General features: G+C 41.9%; 1 protein-coding gene across 4 annotated transcripts in view; it reads left to right on the top strand.

The window, feature by feature from the left end:
• dpp6a (dipeptidyl-peptidase 6a) overlaps positions 1-17493 on the top strand; it is a 503595-nt gene that overhangs the window by 332618 nt on the left and 153484 nt on the right. The gene's annotated exons all lie outside the window — the stretch shown is intronic.

Genomic DNA, 17493 nt, shown 5'->3' with positions numbered 1-17493 from the left:
TGATATGTCATGTATTTAAATATATATATTTAACAGTATTGTTAAACATTTGTAATGATGAAGTTGCAATTTAGTACATTCAAAATATGTTTACTTAAATGCAATATTAAATAACACACTACAGTTAAAATTATAATACATTTCTTTACATGTGCTTTAGTATGTTAGTCAAAACAAAATAAATGTACTTCTTTAAACATGACATAGATAATTAAAAAATTTAATACTGAATATTACAAAATGTACTTAAAAGGGATTGTTCACCCAAAAATCGGTGGGGGTGGCATCTGTGCTCCTAATTTAAAAAATGTAGGAGCACAGTCAAAAGATTAGGAGCACCTGATCATTCTGATCAATGACAGAAATCAACTTTCCCATTATGAGGTGATATTTAACACCTTAAAATGACTTGCCGGGGCATTTTTTAACCTTTGTAAGGACATTTTTTCTAACCTTATTAAATGTGACATATTTTATGTCAAATTCATACATTTATATTTATAAATTGAGTTAAAATAATAATACACAATCAGGAAGAATAAGTTACCAATCAAATGAAATCAGTATCAACAAAATTAATCTTTGCACTGCAGAGGTGGAATAGAAGAACAAAAATCTTGCATAACTCAGCACTGAACAAACTCCAGCGTTTTGAGCGGTGAGTGGATTTTAACTTAAACGCCTCTGATTGGTCATTGCGTCTCATGAAATCAATATGTCTCTGATTGGTTACATTGCTCTGCTCAACTCTGCAAAAACATGTTCTCTCATCATGCTCTCCAGAGTGCAAACACAAATACACCCCTAGCGTGTTTGCAAAATCTGTTTGGCCAATATGTTGTTATTAGTTTCAACTGAAGGTGCACCCCCATAGAACCGGGCCTGATCAGGTCAGGTCAAATGCAACTGATATGGTCGCACTGCAGAGCCCTGTAATTTATTCCCCCTCAAGCTATCCTAGGTGAATATGACGTTCTTATTTTTAGCCGAACACAATCTGAGTTATATTAAATAATATTCTGGCTCCTCCCAGCTTTGTAATGGCATTAAATAGAGTCCAAAAAGCTCCAAAAAGCACATCCATCCATTATAAAAGTAATTAATATGACTGCAGTGGGTTAACAAATGCCATTTGAAGCAAAGGTTTTTGTAAGAAAAAAATCTATATTTAAAACTTTATAAACTATAATCACTGGCTTCCGGTAACGGCCATACGCATGTTCACGAGAGAGTGGCGTCCCGGTGGAAGGGTGACCTCCGATAATATTGATAAAATATTATCTGCAAGTAGTTTTTTTTTATATATACATTTAAGGTTTGAAGTACACTACAAGTGCACATTACATGCAAATAAGCACTTTTCTGTTTTCACAAGGGAAAAATCACCAAAACAGCAATTCAATTCTTTGCAAAAATGGCTTAGAAAAATAAAGTTATGTGAAAATTTTCAGCAGCCTTCAAGTTCAGATGACCTGCTTTGATATTTTATATCTAATGAAATAACCAATCAGCCTTTTTTAAGTGGGTCTGTAGGCTTTTAAATAGTTTTTGGGGCAATTCTACAATTCTGAATGAAGTCAGAATGAGGGTGATTAAATCTTTGTGGATATGTGTCTGGATTGTGATGTCTATTCCTCATACAAACGGATGGTTTAATGCAAAAAGAGGAAGACGTTTATCAGCGGGTAGATTAATCAAGCAGTCTGATTTGGTTTGAGCTTTATTGAGCTGTCTCCTCTAATCAGCTGCTTTGGGCTGTGCAGATATTGAAGCGTCTCCATGCTCAAACCTCAGAAAGCTGTAATCTTAGCCACAAACCGTTCATTCAAATCCATATTGCACACACAAATGGCAAAAGCTTGCTGAAGTTGTTTATCTATTTTTGTCAAGTCAAGTCATCCTCATTTATATAGCGCTTTTAACAATGTAGATTGTTTCAAAGCAGCTTTACAGAGATAAACATATAATTTAAGGTAACAGAAATTGGTTTGGTTTTATAGTGGTTCTTGAAAAATGTTATTTCCAGCTAAAGTTAGTCTTGATTGCTTCACTTCCGTCTAAATGATCATTTGTTATTAAAGTAGGGGCCGCTAAGACGACACCGTTCTCTCTAAATAGACTTTAAACGTGAACCTGTGATAGACGCTGATGGCGTTCACATGCGCATTAAGAATTGATTCTATAGTTATGTGCGTTTGAATATATGTGCGCAGGTTTGTAATTCCTTACAAACCATGCCTAAACAAACTACTTGCCTTGTCTATAAATTTTGATGCAGAATTTTATTTTATCTTTTCACTTTGGGTAGGTACGCGAACCGAAAAATTCCACAACGCTTTATTTGTAGAGTGGTATAGGGATCCTCCATAGGAAGAGGCTAGTTGGCACTTCAGCACTGCATTGTCATCAGGTCCAGGCGAAAGTCCTTCGTCAGATCTGGAAACGGCCTGGATCCGGCAGGCTGCGGGAAAACCTTGGGATAAACAAAGACACTAAAATTAGCGTAGATGCCATTCTTCTTATGATGTAACGAGTACATCAGGATTTAAGGGAAGTGTTCCCAGTTCCGGCTGACCTAATCTAAGCAGCCTAATATTGAATTATAGAAGTCTATAGAGTGTTATGTGAATGCTAGGTCAAAGAGATGTGTTTTTAGTCTAGTTTTGAACTGACAGACTGTGTCTGCTTCCCGGACAATGTTAGGAAGATTGTTCCAAAGTTTTGGTGCTAAATAGGAAACGGATCTACCGCCAGCAGTCGATTTAGATATTCTAGGTATTATCAACTGGCCGGAGTTTTGAGATCGCAATAGACGTGAAGGACTATAATGCGTTCAGAGCTCGCTCAAGTACTGGGGAGCTAAACCATTTAGTGCTTTGTAAGTAATCAGCAATATTTTAAAATTTATACGATGTTTAATAGGAAGCCAATGCAGTTTTGACAGAACCGGGCTAATATGGTCGTACTTCCTGGTTCTGGTAAGAACTCTAGCGGCTGCGTTTTGAACTAGCTGTAGTTTGTTTATTAAGCGTGCAGGGCAACCACCCGGTAGAGCATTACAATAATCTAGCCTTGATGTCATGAACGCATGAACTAGTTGTTCCGCATTTGTCAATGAGAGCATATGACGTAATTTAGATATATTTTTAAAATGGAAAAATGTGGTTTTACAGACACTAGACACGTGACTTTCAAATGAAAGATTGGTATCAAAGAGCACACCCAGGTTCCTAACTGACGACGAAGACTTAACAGAGCAGCCATCAAGTGTTAGACGGTGTTCTAGGTTATTACGTGTGGAAGTTGTTTGTCCAATAATTAGAATCTCTGTTTTTTTCAGAATTTAGTAGTAGGAAATGACTAGTCATCCAATTTTTGATATCAACTATGCATTCCGATAATTTTGTGAATTGGTGAGTTTCGTTAGGTTTGGAAGAAATATAGAGCTGAGTATCATCAGCATAACAGTGATGTTATGTGAGTGCAGGAGATGAACCCAAATGCAGCCAGACTGCGATGAACACAAGTTTTATTGGTAACAAACAAGAAAACAAAACCCACGAGGGGGCAAAACAGGACTGGAACAGGAATGACTAAACTAGACTAAGACTTGACAAACTAGACTATAAACTAACAACAGAAACAGTAATACGCTAGACAAAACTCACAAGGTACTCTCAGGTAAGTTAACACGCAGATAGGAATCGCAGTATCAAACAACGTCAAACAATGAACCGACACAGGACAGCAAACACAAGGGGATTATAAAGGGAACTAATGACAAGGACAGGTGAAACTGACTAGACAATAATGACAAGACGAGGATAACAAGGGGGCGGGGTTACGTAACCAGACAACACAAGCACATGTCCCAAGCAAAAGGCCATGTGCTTGTACACAAAACAAGATTCTGTCATGATCCTGCCTCACGACCAGGGAAAATCAAGAACACTAAGGCAGAATCATGACAGAACCCCCACCTTAAGGAGCGGCTTCCAGACGCTCCTCAAGGGGACATTAAACACGGGACATGACAGACTGTGACAAAGACACAAACCAACAATACATGACAAAATCTAACAAGGCATACACGAAAAGACAATTACTGGGTTGGGGTGAAACATCAAAAACAATAAACAAGGCAGGGGAGGTGGAGGAAACACAAAGTTCTTAGGGGGCAGTCCAGGGTAAATAGGTGGACTAGGGGTCTTGGTCTTGGACAAACGGGGAAACAGTCCGGGAATTAGTGGAGACAGGGAAGACAGACTGGGATACTGTATCGGCGGCAGCAGCAACAGACTCAGACACAGAGGACACAGAGGATGAGGAAACGGGACTCCTGACGGGGAACATGGCAGGCGAAGGGGCAAGACTGGGTGCAGCGCTCTCAGTGGCAGACTTGGGTTCAACGCTCACTGGGACAGGATCGGGTGCAGCGCTCACAGGGATAGGATCGGGTGCGGCGCTCACAGGGACAGGATCGGGTGCGGCGCTCACAGGGACAGGATCGGGTGCGGCGCTCACAGGGACAGGATCGGGTGCGGCGCTCACAGGGACAGGATCGGGTGCGGCGCTCACAGGGACAGGATCGGGTGCGGCGCTCACAGGGACAGGATCGGGTGCGGCGCTCACAGTGGTAGGCTTGGGAATAGAGCTCACAGACACAGTGGGCTCGGGACAAGACATGACGGGCACATCGAGGATCTTGACAAGCTTGGCAAGGTAGTCTGCTAGAGTCTCGGCAGCAACAATGATAGGCAACCTCTGACGAGCAGACACCGCTTGCAGGACTGCTTCTGCAGCTTGATCGGCCGCAGCTCTCACAGAGGCAGATTCGGTAACCGGGCAACCAGCTGCTGATTCAGGACAAGCGTTCACAGATGCCGCCTCAGGAACAGCAGTCACAGCTGCAGACTCAGGAACAGCGCCTAGCGTTGCAGCCTCAGGAACGGCGGTCGCGGCTGCAGACTCTGGAACAGCGCTAACTGCAGCAGACGTGCATTCTGAGCTCTCAGTTGCAGCAGCGGGCTCTGGGACAGCGCTTGCAGTAGCGGGCTCTGGAACAGCGCTTGCAGTAGCGGGCTCTGGAACAGCGCTTGCAGTAGCGGGCTCTGGAAGAGCGCTATCAGTAGCGGGCTCTGGAACAGCGCTTGCAGTAGCGGGCTCTGGAACAGCGCTTGACGAAGGATGGGAGGCTCCCCTCTTTCTCCTAGGTCGGGAAGCAATGGTTACAGCAGGACTCGTGATCGGCTGGACGGGCTAAGCGGAAGACAAAACAGGAACTGGGAAGACCACTTCTGGTTGGGTGAGCTCAGATGACGATGACTCCGAGGGGGAATCCCAAGAAACCCGTCTCCCTCGTTTACCACGGAGGTCAGCGTGTGTGGAAGACGCCTCTGGAGTCGTGGGGGAACCAGCCTGGTCCTGGTCAGAACCAGCGTACTGTCTCAAGGTCCGCTCACCCTGGGAAGGAAACAGAAGCTTGCCATTCCTGGAGTCGGAAATCGCCTCCTGCCACCAATGTACAAGATGGTCAGGATGATCGTCAGGCATACTGTCTGCTGGGTTCTGTTGTGGTCGGTTCATTCTGTTATGTGGATGCAGGAGATGAACCCAAATGCAGCCAGAGTGTGATGAACACAAGGTTTATTGGTAACAAACAAGAAAACAAAACCCACGAGGGGGCAAAACAGGACTGGAACAGGAATGACTAAACTAGACTAAGACTTGACAAACTAGACTATAAACTAACAACAGAAACAGTAATACACTAGACAAAACTCTCACAAGGTACTCTCAGGTAAGTTAACACGCAGATAGGAATCGCAGTATCAAACAAAGTCAAACAATGAACCGACACAGGACAGCAAACACAAGGGGATTATAAAGGGAACTAATGACAAGGACAGGTGAAACTGACTAGACAATAATGACAAGACGAGGATAACAAGGGGGCGGGGTTACGTAACGAGACAACACAAGCACATGTCCCAAGCAAAAGGCCATGTGCTTGTACACAAAACAAGATTCTGTCATGATACTGCCTCACGACCAGTGAAAATCAAGAACACTAAGGCAGAATCATGACAAGTGAAAGCTAATTCCATGTTTCCTAATGATATCTCCTAAAGGTAGCATGTACAGCGTGAACAGCAGCGGTTCAATTACTGGGCCTTGTGGTACGCCATACTGAACTTGTGATCGATAAGACATCTCTTCATTTACTGCTACAAACTGATAGCGGTCAGATAAATATGATTTAAACCATGCTAATGCAATTCCACTAATGCCAACATAGTTTTCTAGTCTATTTAAGAGAATGTTCTGGTCAATGGTGTCAAATGCAGCACTAAGATCAAGTAACACTAATAGAGAGATACAACCACGATCGGATGATAAGATCAAGTAATTTGTAACTCTAATGAGAGCTGTCTCAGTCCTATGGTACAGTCTAAATCCTTACTGAAAATCCTTGCAGATACCATTTCTTTCTAGAAAGGAACATAGTTGTGAGCATACTGCCTTTTCTAGTATCTTTGACACAAATGGTAGATTCGAGATCGGCCTGTAATTGACTAATTCTGTAGGATCAAGTTGCGTTTTTTTAACAAGCGGTTTAATCATAGCCAGCTTAAAGGTTTTTGGTACGTATCCTAGAGACAAAGACAAATTAATGATGTTAAGAAGAGGATCTATGACTTCTGGAAGCATCTCTTTCAGTAGTTTAGTCGGTATAGGGTCTGACATACATGTCGTCGATTTAGATGAATTAACGAGTTTGCAAAATTCTTCCTCTCCTATGGCAACAAATGAATCAAATTTTACCTCAGGGAGACTATAATGCACTCCCTGATGTGATGCTGTAGTAGACGGTTGCATAGTTATAATTTTGTCCCTAATATTATCAATCTTATAAGTGAAGAAGTTCATAAAGTCATTACTGCTGTGTTTCTTAGAAAAGTCTGGGCTTGAAGCTTTCTTTTTCGTTAGTGTAGCCACTTTTTCAAATAAATACCTTGGATTATGTTAATTTCTTTTAATAGGGTTGAAAAATAAGCAGATCTAGCAGCTTTTAAAGCCTCTCTGTAAGCAATCGAGCTCTCCTTCCATGAAATCCGAAATACCTCTAGTTCGGTTTTCTTCCAGTTGCGCTCCATTTTTCTGGCTGCTCTCTTAAGAGCCCGGGTCTAGAGTATGATTACGACAATGAGTAGGTCCTGACACGTGTTGCCTAACTCCAATAGAGTTAAGAATGTCTTTAAATGCCAATCCCATTGCATCTTTTCCATTATCTACATGTATATTAAAATCACCCACATTTAGGACTTTATCTGCAGTCAATACTAATTCTGATAGAAAGTACTAATTCTTTGATAAAATCTTTTTGGTGCCCTGGTGGCCTGTATACAGTTGATTTATCATTTACATTATATATATTTTTGTATATAATGTACAATGTAACATTATTACATTATATATGTTTACATTAAGCACCAACACTTCAAAAGAACTATATTTAAAACTAGATTTTTTAGTGGTTTTGAAAATATTACTATAAATTACAGCAACACCTCCCCCTTTGCCTTTCAGGCGAGGTTCATGTTTATAACAGTAATCATGGGGGGTGGACTCATTTAAAGAAATGTAATCGTCTGGTTTTAGCCAGGTTTCTGTCATACACAGCACATCTAGGTTATAATCTGAAATCACATCATTAACTATGAGCGCTTTTGAAGTTAGGGATCGAATATTCAGCAACCCAAGCTTTATCGTTTGCTCATCTGTATTATATCTATTTTTTATTTGTTGAATATCAATTACATTTTTAACCTTAGATCGGTTTGGACGTTTTTGGGATTTCCAAATTCGGGGAACAGAGACAGTCTCTATATTATGATATCTAGGTGAAAGAGGCTCTATGTGATGGGATATCTGACCTTGGTGACGCGAGGCCGCAAGCAGACGCTCGGTTTAGCCAGTTTGTCTGCTTCCTGACCTGAGCCCCAGATTGTGATGTTTTGTCTCTAAGACTATGAGCCAAATTACTAGAGAGAAGAGCAGCACCATCCCAGGAGGGATGAATACCATCTCTTTTCAACAGGTAAAGTTTGCCCCAAAAACTTTTCCAATTGTCTACGAATTCTATATTATTTTACAGACACTACTTAGACCACTTTTGTTTTATATTTGATATTGTTTTATATACACCACTTTTGTTTTATATTCATTTATTATTAAACAGGCTTTATGGGAAATTCAGAAAACCTAGTTATTAGCATATTCACTTATTGGGTACTAAATGAACTGCAACCCGCTACTTATTGCTCGTGCTCATGTTTTGTAATGCAATGTACAAAAGACTGAACGTGATTCAAGGCCCCAATATACTCACAGCGAAGTTCTTTTTCATTCCCATGGCTTAGAGCGATGTTTAGATGAATATTTGTTGAAACCTTAAAAAAATAAACCCACAACATAGATAACGGCTGTGAGAAAGCAGCAGTTAAGAAAGCATCTGATCATAGCAATGTGGATATGTTTGAAATGTCAACAGACGAGGTAATTAAAATTACAGTGTTATAATAGTTTGATTATAAAGTAGACCTATATTTGAGACTATGGACTATATAGATCTGGCTATGTGAGACTATAGTTTGAATGATTCCATTTTCTTTGTATGACGCATTGGCATCACAGTACAGAATGGCTCTTTCGGCTTTATCCTAAACATTGTATAAGCATTTGTTTCATGTGTCATAGAAAGGAAGAGAGGCTCTCTGGAGCAAGTGTAACCGTCAAATCCTTTTGATATGCGAATGAATTTGAAGATTCACCCTGCATGCTACTGACCTTGTGAACAGTTAATCCATAAATATGTACACAAGTCAAAAATAGAAAGAAACATATGCTTCTTTTTTTGACCTAAACAATTATTTTTAATCAAAATGTCACAACTTAATCTGCCTCCATCCAATCAATAAACAAGTGTGCTAAGTCAACAAATGTATCTCCGTTATGTTGTGGCATATTTAAACCAGAGTGTTGATCATTTCTTTCATTACAATTTTGTTCATGTTCCTGCATTGCAGCTATATGGACGCATCAGCATTACCCTCATCACTCTCACACTGGAACATTAACTCAGCGCTCACAGTCATTCATCTCATCTGGCTTTGATTCATAACCTAACAAAGCGCAGTTCACCACCTAGCAAGCGGGAAGAGTCATTTAGCTGGAAATTATGGCACAATGTCTCTGCTCTCGTATTGATTGATGATCTGCCCATTTTTCACACCATCATTTTAGCTCGTTATCGTTCATGTCAGTCCAGCAAAGGTAAACAGATATGTCGGAAGGGACTGAGTTAAAAGGTAATGAAGAACCTCTGCCTCTGTTTCAATAATGAGTTTTAAAATGGCAAATATTGTTCTTTATCTTTTTCATTCATTTATTTCTATTAAATGCACAGTATGTAAGTTTAAAAAAAACTAACATAGTAGCTTGATGACGCCGTAAATGAGCGTGGAATCATGGGAGTTGTCGTCTTCACCTCCACACAGCCGATGGAAAGCAATCCCACAGGACTCAGGCAGAAATCATGTTCATGGATGAGCAAATATATTAAAGTTTTATTAACATTACTTTGGTATGAAACAGCACGGGCCCGAGAGCCTAGGCTATTTCACATTGCTATTTTTATAATGCTTATATGGTGCAGTCGGCCATTGCAGCTCCTTTCATTTGGTTGTTTATGTTTATTTTAATGATTAAAGTACAAAGACAAAATAGTGTCTGAGGCATGGTACAAAAATGGTAAATCAAGAAAACAAGAGATTCAAACAATAAGATTAACTGTGTTGAGCTATATGACAAGGATTAATTTTCTGTTGATAAAGATATCCACACAGTTGCTCATCTGTCCAATAAAACACATACTACTGTATATCAACGTGTCTTTGGTGTTTCCATGGTTTTTACAGAACCGGAAATCAAGGGTTACATGGATTTGACATCATTGACAGACGACACAATTACAGTCTGTTACACTAAAATAGCTGATTTCTCTGGATTTAAACATTGTTGCAAACATTTGGGATCATTTAAATACACAAGTCAACAATATATATATATATATATATATATGTGTATGTATGTATGTATGTATATATATATATATATATATATATATATATATATATATATAGCATTAGTGCTGTCAGTTAAACGCGTTATTAACGGCGTTAACGCAAACCCATTTTAACGGCGTCAATTTTTTTATTGCAAGATTAACGTTCTTTTTGACCAAGCAAACTTTGTCGTTTTTTTGTATGCTGTTGCAACAACTAGTAACGTTAGAAAAACTACAACACCACACCGGATCTAGCTAGACCGGAAACAAAACCACAGGCACGCCGCACACACTTGTTTGGGCTTGCGAGCCGGCCAAAGAGTAGTAGGCTAACATTACTTTTTGAGTGGATGGCGAGTGCAAGACGCCGAAATGGATGCCAATAAGATTCTGAATAGAAAGTTTACTTTTAAAAAGTTGCCAAATGTTTCCATTGACAAGACCAAAGTGATCTGTGTGTTTTGTAGTTGTGAACTGAGCTATCATCGCAGCACGTCCAGTCTGAAATACCACTTGATGGCCAAGCACACAGCTGATGCGAATTCTCCGTCCCCTCGTCAATGAATGACTTCAGACAAAAGCACATATAGGCTGAGTCCTAGTTTACCTTACATGTGCACTTTCTAATTTTATTTTGTATCGCCATGTTTTGATCCCCTAGAAAGGGCTGTTTGTGTGACAAAGTATTTTTTTTTCACCCTTTTATTAATGGACAGTGTTACATTGTGTGGTAGATTATTTGCTCCAAGTGAGAATGTTAGTGGGAAATTAAACAGTACAGTACATGCCAATGTTGTTTTCAATAAAAAAAGAACATTTGCACAAAGCAAGCCAATCCACTTTTCCATGTTGATAAGAGCATTAAAATGAGAAAAAATAATGGGACAAAAAGAAATCAAGGGACATTTAGAATAGATAAAAATTTTAATTACGAGTTAACTATGACATTAATGTGATTAATCGCGATTAAATATTTTAATCGTTTGACAGCACTAATATATATATATATATATATATATATATATATATATATATATATATATATAAACATTGTTCTAGTGGTTTTTGGATATTTTAATCCTAAAATTGTACATATCGTCGCTGCCCCATGAAACTCACGTATGTCCAGAATGGTTACTTTTCAGGAAGTGAAAAAAACACCGTAATTTCAAAAGCAGTTGGACATAGCGTTGCATACTTGGTACGGCATATTTAAATCTTACCATATTCTTTCCAGTATAATGATATAATCCACATTTGACCAAAATCGAGTTTAAATGGACATACGTGCATATTTTACAGTAACGGTGGTCGATACGCGTTCTTCTGATCATTAATTAGAATGACCAAGTCGCGTTTCATATTGACAGATGAATAGGCTACGCTCATTTTATTAAATAACCTACGTCTCAGTTTATTAAATACGCTCAGTTTGTTAAATAGCCTACGTCTCAGTTTATTAAATGCGCTCAGTTTATTAAATGTCTCTTGCAAACTATGAAGGGACAATGAATCAATACACTGACATGGCAAGGCTAGACTGATACTTTGTTTACACTAGTCCTACCGTAATTTTGTGAATATATAATAAACTTGAGAACAGTTGTCAAAAACAAACGCTTGCTGATACTTTACCTCACAGTGTTATTCGGCTATCCAATGTTGAGCTTCCAGAGACGCTTAAGATGAAACTTAACGAGACCGGCGAGATGCCTCCACAGGGTGGGAGATACGCGGCGTGATTGACAGCTTTGACACGAAATGTATATACGTAAAAATCAGATAACATGATTTCACAACTTTTCATTGGTCATTTAGATAATGTGAAGCATACTGTATACGGAAATGAACCTGGACATTCTATCCGTAGAAAAATCTCAAAATCGACAAAATGGACATTCGTTTGTTTTCATCGGACAGCGGCGATATTGGGACTTTAAAATTTGTTACATTGCTTTTACAATCATTGCAAGTAGTGTTATACACATACATAAGATAAATTTTTGGAATCAAAACGTAAAATAATATGGTAGTTTAATCAACAGAACTATTCACGCTGCAAACGTGTGATATCTACATCTGGGGTTTAGTCATTGAATGCAGACTGTTTGAAGGGGACAAACACTTCAAAACAACACTTCAAATTCAAAAAAACACCTGCGGCCCCATTCTAGAAGAGAAAGTGTCTCAGCCAGATGATCGAGTGAAAGAGGCTTAACACGTTCCACACCATAAAGTAAGCTTATTATATTAACATATACCTCATTCCTATATATAATATATTTAACTTATTGCATCAGCTGTTCAGCCACGTAACGCAGGTATATAATGAGCAGAAGGTGCGATTGCACTTCAGTTTTTTGCTGAGGAGCCAAGGCGATTAGCTGGCTACCCTGGCGGGTCGCAGCAGATGTGGTGATGGAACGTACGTATCCGTTACCATACGTAACTGAGACGTTCCATATCAGACGGTCACCCAACAAATTGGAATCCCTACCAAAGCGCCACAGCTGCTGACCCCATCCAGCGCCCTGTGCGAGCATCTTGTCGTCTTCTTGCCTGGAAGGACGATAGGAGAGGGCTTACACAGAGTATATGTCACTGTTATTCCATGATAACCCATACAGTGAGATTATTAGATAACACTGGGAAAGCATGCCCTTTCTGTTACAAAGGAGAACGCTGCGGAAGACACATTCTTTCCCGAAGGAGTTATGTGGAGATATACATATGGACTAACCCGAAGGTTTTCCCCAAGGGAAAGACACGGGCTTCCGTTTAGGAGCAGCCGTGGAAGAAATACATATGGGAACCCAGCATGGTCACACATATGGGACCCAGCCTAGACCCGGTTCTCAAGAATTCAACAGATAAAGGCCTGGTGCCAGACACTCCGCCATGTCTGTGCCGAACAGGTTTTTCACTCTGGAGCAATAAGGGTGCACAGTAGGGGGCAGCAAGCTGATAGCCAGGCCTCTCAATGCTTCTACCAGTTTATGTTGAGAACACGGGAGAAGACCGGCTCTACACGTAGGCTATAATATCTAGTGAACGTGTTAGGTGTCGCCCAGCCTCCACGTCAGCTCCACAGATATCTGTTAGCGAGGAGCCACGTGCCAGTGCCCAGGAGGATGCAATGCTCTCGTGGATGCAACCTGAGCGGGCAGGGCATGCCTTGTGCTCACTGGGGCATATTTGCGGAGGCCCCGGGGCCAGCTCCCTGTGGTCAGGGAGTAAAACAGCTGGCAGTGGGAGGTCTCTGAAGAGGCAAACAGATCTACCTGAGCCTCCCCGAACTCTCTCCAGATGAACTGAACCACCTGGGGGTGGAGTCGCTATTCTCCCAGGAGCACAGTTCGTGACAACTCGTCGGCCACATGGTTGAGTACACCGGGACATACATGGCGCGAAGCGACCTCAGATGCTTCTAACTCCAGAGGGGGAGATGGCAGGTGAGTTGTGACATGCGACGGCAGCATAGACCACCTTGTCGGTTGATGTACGCAACAGTCGCAGTGTCGTCTGTACGGACCAGCACGTCCCTGCCCTGTAGCGGCCTTTTTAAGCGGCTCAGAGTGAGACGTACTGCTAGCAACTCGTGGCAGTTGATGTGCCAAAGCAGTTGGGGTCCCGTCCACACCCCTGACACTGCATGCCTATTGTACGTGACACCCCAGCCGGTGGCCGAGGCATCTGTGAATACCACAGCATGCCTGGACACCTGTTCCAAGGGCACTCTTACTAGCAGGAATGAGGGGTCTGACAACGAGCTGAAGGTCTGGCGGTACACCGGTGTGATTGTCACCCGGTGAGTGCCGTGATAGGTGAAGTTCTCGACCGAGTCGCCGGTCTGGTGCACGGGGGCGTTAAGGAACCTGACTTTGTAGGCCTCCCTCATGTCAGCCAGACACAGCCAGAGATGGCGTTCCCGGACCACCATAGTGGACATCGCACGACCCACTGATCGCACGTTGACCTTCGTCGCACAAAGCGCAAAGTCCATTGTGGCACGAAGTTCTTGGAGAACTTGTGGATCTTGACCACCCTCATGCAGGTCCTTCTGTGCCTTGGCCTAATGGACCTGCAACAACGCCATGGCGTGTATGGCAGAGGCGGCTTCCCCACAGGCCTTTTAAGCCTTGCCGGTTAATTCCGACGAGTACTTACAGGCCCGGGAAGGGAGACACGGTTTTCCGCGCCAAGTGACGTTAGGGCACACGTGTATAGCAATGGCCTGCTCCACTGGTGGGATATGCTTGTAACCCTTAGCCGCCCCGGGAGGGAGTAGGAGCCACTGGGGTGGGTTGCTGAGAACCTCCGCGCGCCACCCTGAGAAACCGGCCAGCCTCGAGGGCTCGGAACATGGTGGAGGGTTCCACACGAGCTCAATCCTGTTGGCGGCCCGGGAAAGCATGGCCATCATCTCCGGGCCTGACTCGGGCACCGCTGCCACACTCAAAGGGGGCAGCAGAGTCAAATCGTCATCCGCAGAGAAGTCTGACCCACCCTCCGATGCAGAAATTGACATCTGTTCATTACAGGGAGCGCCGAAGGAAACGACTGGTACATACCTTGTGGATGGTCCAGCACGTTCCGTAGGTGGCGCTACTGGCTGTGGAGCATGGGATGAATTAGGATTCCTAGGGGTTTGGTTCCCCGAAGGAAGCGCGCTCACTGTAATCCTCAGGTCACCCACACCACTGCCTGAAGTAACCATCTGAGGAGGATTAGATCGCGGCAGAGGCGCGGGGACTCCGCCTCCTTTGCAGGAGAGTCTCGACTGAAGTTATGAGATGGTCATCTTCCCACAATGGGTACATGACTCATCCATGAATGCTGCCTCAGCATGTTCAATGCCCAGACACGCGATGCAACGTTTGTGACCATCCTGCAATCCCAGGTAACGACACAGGTAGAGTGACATCTTTAAAAAGATGCGTGCTACCCGTGTATGCTCTTTTAGGGACTGCTCTCCTTGGTGCTGAAGCACGCAGGGGAACGGTCAGAGCGAACACAGAAATGTGCACCTGTCATGCGCTGTCTGTCTTGCTGGTGATCTTACCAGCCGTGAAAACAGCCTTTCAGCGCTCTCAGGTCGTACGCCATGCTCATGTCGTATGTTTATCCTTTTTTGTTAGTATTCTTATTATTAAAAACAGCCTTTCAGCGCTCTAATGTCGTGCGCCATGCTCATGTCGTATGTTTATCCTTTTTTGTTAGTATTCTTATTATTACTTTAGTTAATCAGTATTGTTATTGTATTTTCTTTATAAAAGCCTCCCGTGGACAGGTGTTGAAAATTAGCATTCGTGCTAAAACACCCAAGCAAATGCATATGGTTTGTCCAATGTTCGTCAAAGAAAAAAAAGAAAAAAGGAGAAGCCTGAAAAATTTTCATAAATTGGAAATGTGGAATACAGCATTATTTGTCACCATTTTAACATGATTACACCCCCACCCCACCCATGACTCACCTTCAGTGAATTCTTGAATGTATGTAAAGGCCCTGCCACAGCCAATTAAAGAAAGCAAAGAGCACTGCTTTGGCCATCATTGGCTGATTATTTGATCTTCGTTAAAGTGTCAGAAGCACTTAGTTGGGCTGATTCGCAGAAAACGGGGCCCTTAGTTCCTGTCTGGAACATTAGCTATTACTTGATTTTCAAGGACAGGCCAGAAATTGAATTTTTTTAATACAGAGTTGGTTCAGAATTTGTTTTTCCTTTATATATATTTTTTTCCCAAAGAAGTTTCCACAATTCATCAATCAAAGTCAAAACGTCACAGCTGATGCAGCTCATACTGAATTAATCTATAAATGAATCAATGATACAGGTAATTTATTTACAAAGGCAAAGCCTTTCTCTCCCTCGGGCTTCTCCGTCCATCGACCACTTGCTTCCATCACAGAAATCTAGTGATTTCAGAACCACTATAGTAGTAAAGCTCTGACAAAAGAAAAACAAATGTAACACTCGGATTTGTTTATTGACTTCAAGTAAACATGGGCTATTATGAAGAAACAGGATCACACCCAATCCAGAAAATAAAAACTCTTTGAGTTCTCTCTGAAATGGTTAGTTCACCCAAAAATGAAAATTATCATTGCTTACTCCTCGTCATGTCGATCCAAAACCACTGACTTTCGTTAATATTTATTATGCAAATTAAAATATTTGTAATATTCTTTCATAATTTTTTTTGTCTATCTATTGAAATTAAATGTAAGGTAACCAATTTAAGCTCAAACATACAGTACATGCTTGATGCACAAGAACAACCCTCACTGGTTATTCTGTATCAAGCAAGCACATTAGGCGCATCTCCATAACTGAGGTTGATACGCATCTCAAAGCATTGCCAACGATACGATACATTAAAGATACATATAAGCAGCTACCGATGCGATGCAATTTGATTCACTACTATTACAATGCGGTGCGAACCAATCTCAATTCTGTTCAACGTGATGCGATTGTTACGTAGAGATGGAGGCAATAGCAAATCAAGTATTTATTAAAGTTCACAAGATGCCAGAACACACACAACCGGGGCATGCGGATTAAAATGTGAATAAAACCCTGGCTTTAATTTGGATACATGAAAGGCGGGGTGAATTCTCCTTTAGGCAGGAGGAAGTTTGATCAAATCTAGCGCTATGTGGGACCAGGGTCTCGAAGGGACAGGCAGTGGTTGGAGTAACCCATCTGGGGGTCGATTGGAAGTCTTACCAGTGGCACAAAACAAGCAGATAAAAACAAAACTGCGAATGTCTCTAGCCATTAATGGCCACCAGAATCGTTGCTTGACCCAAAAAATGGTGCGGTTGACTCCTGGATGACGAGCCACGTTAGAACAATGCCCCCACTGAATGACGTTGGACTGTAATCCCTCCGGCACAAACAAATGATTCGGTGGGCAACCGGGTGGAGGCATTACCCCTTCTAAGGCCAACTTGACCTTCGATTCGACCTCCCATGTGAGTGTGGAGACAAATAGGGTCTCAGGTAAAATGCACTCGGGAGTAACCGGGAGTAACCGGGCGTCCAGAATGGTCAAAAATGCGCGATAAAGAATCGGGCTTGATGTTCTTGGAACCCGGGCGGTACGAGAGAGAAAAATCTAAACGACCGAAAAAAGTGCCCACCGATCCTGCCTGGAGTTGAGTCTTTTGTCAGTTCTGATAAATTCCAAATTCTTGTGATCGTCCAAACGATAAGAGGTACCCCTGACCCTTCTAACCAATGAGCCATTCCTCCAACGCTAATTTGACTGCCAATAACTCTCTGTTACCAATGTCATAGTTACGTTCGGCAGCTAATAAACGATGGGACAAAAACGCTCAAGGATGCATCTTGTCATCT

The sequence above is a fragment of the Siphateles boraxobius genome, unplaced genomic scaffold (genome assembly GCF_051911475.1).
Source record: "Siphateles boraxobius isolate OS27281-9 unplaced genomic scaffold, OSU_SipBor_1 26, whole genome shotgun sequence".
Classification (NCBI taxonomy): Eukaryota; Metazoa; Chordata; class Actinopteri; order Cypriniformes; family Leuciscidae; genus Siphateles; species Siphateles boraxobius.
The sequence above is the reverse complement of the archived record's forward strand: the minus strand, read 5'-3'. Positions and strand labels throughout refer to the sequence as shown.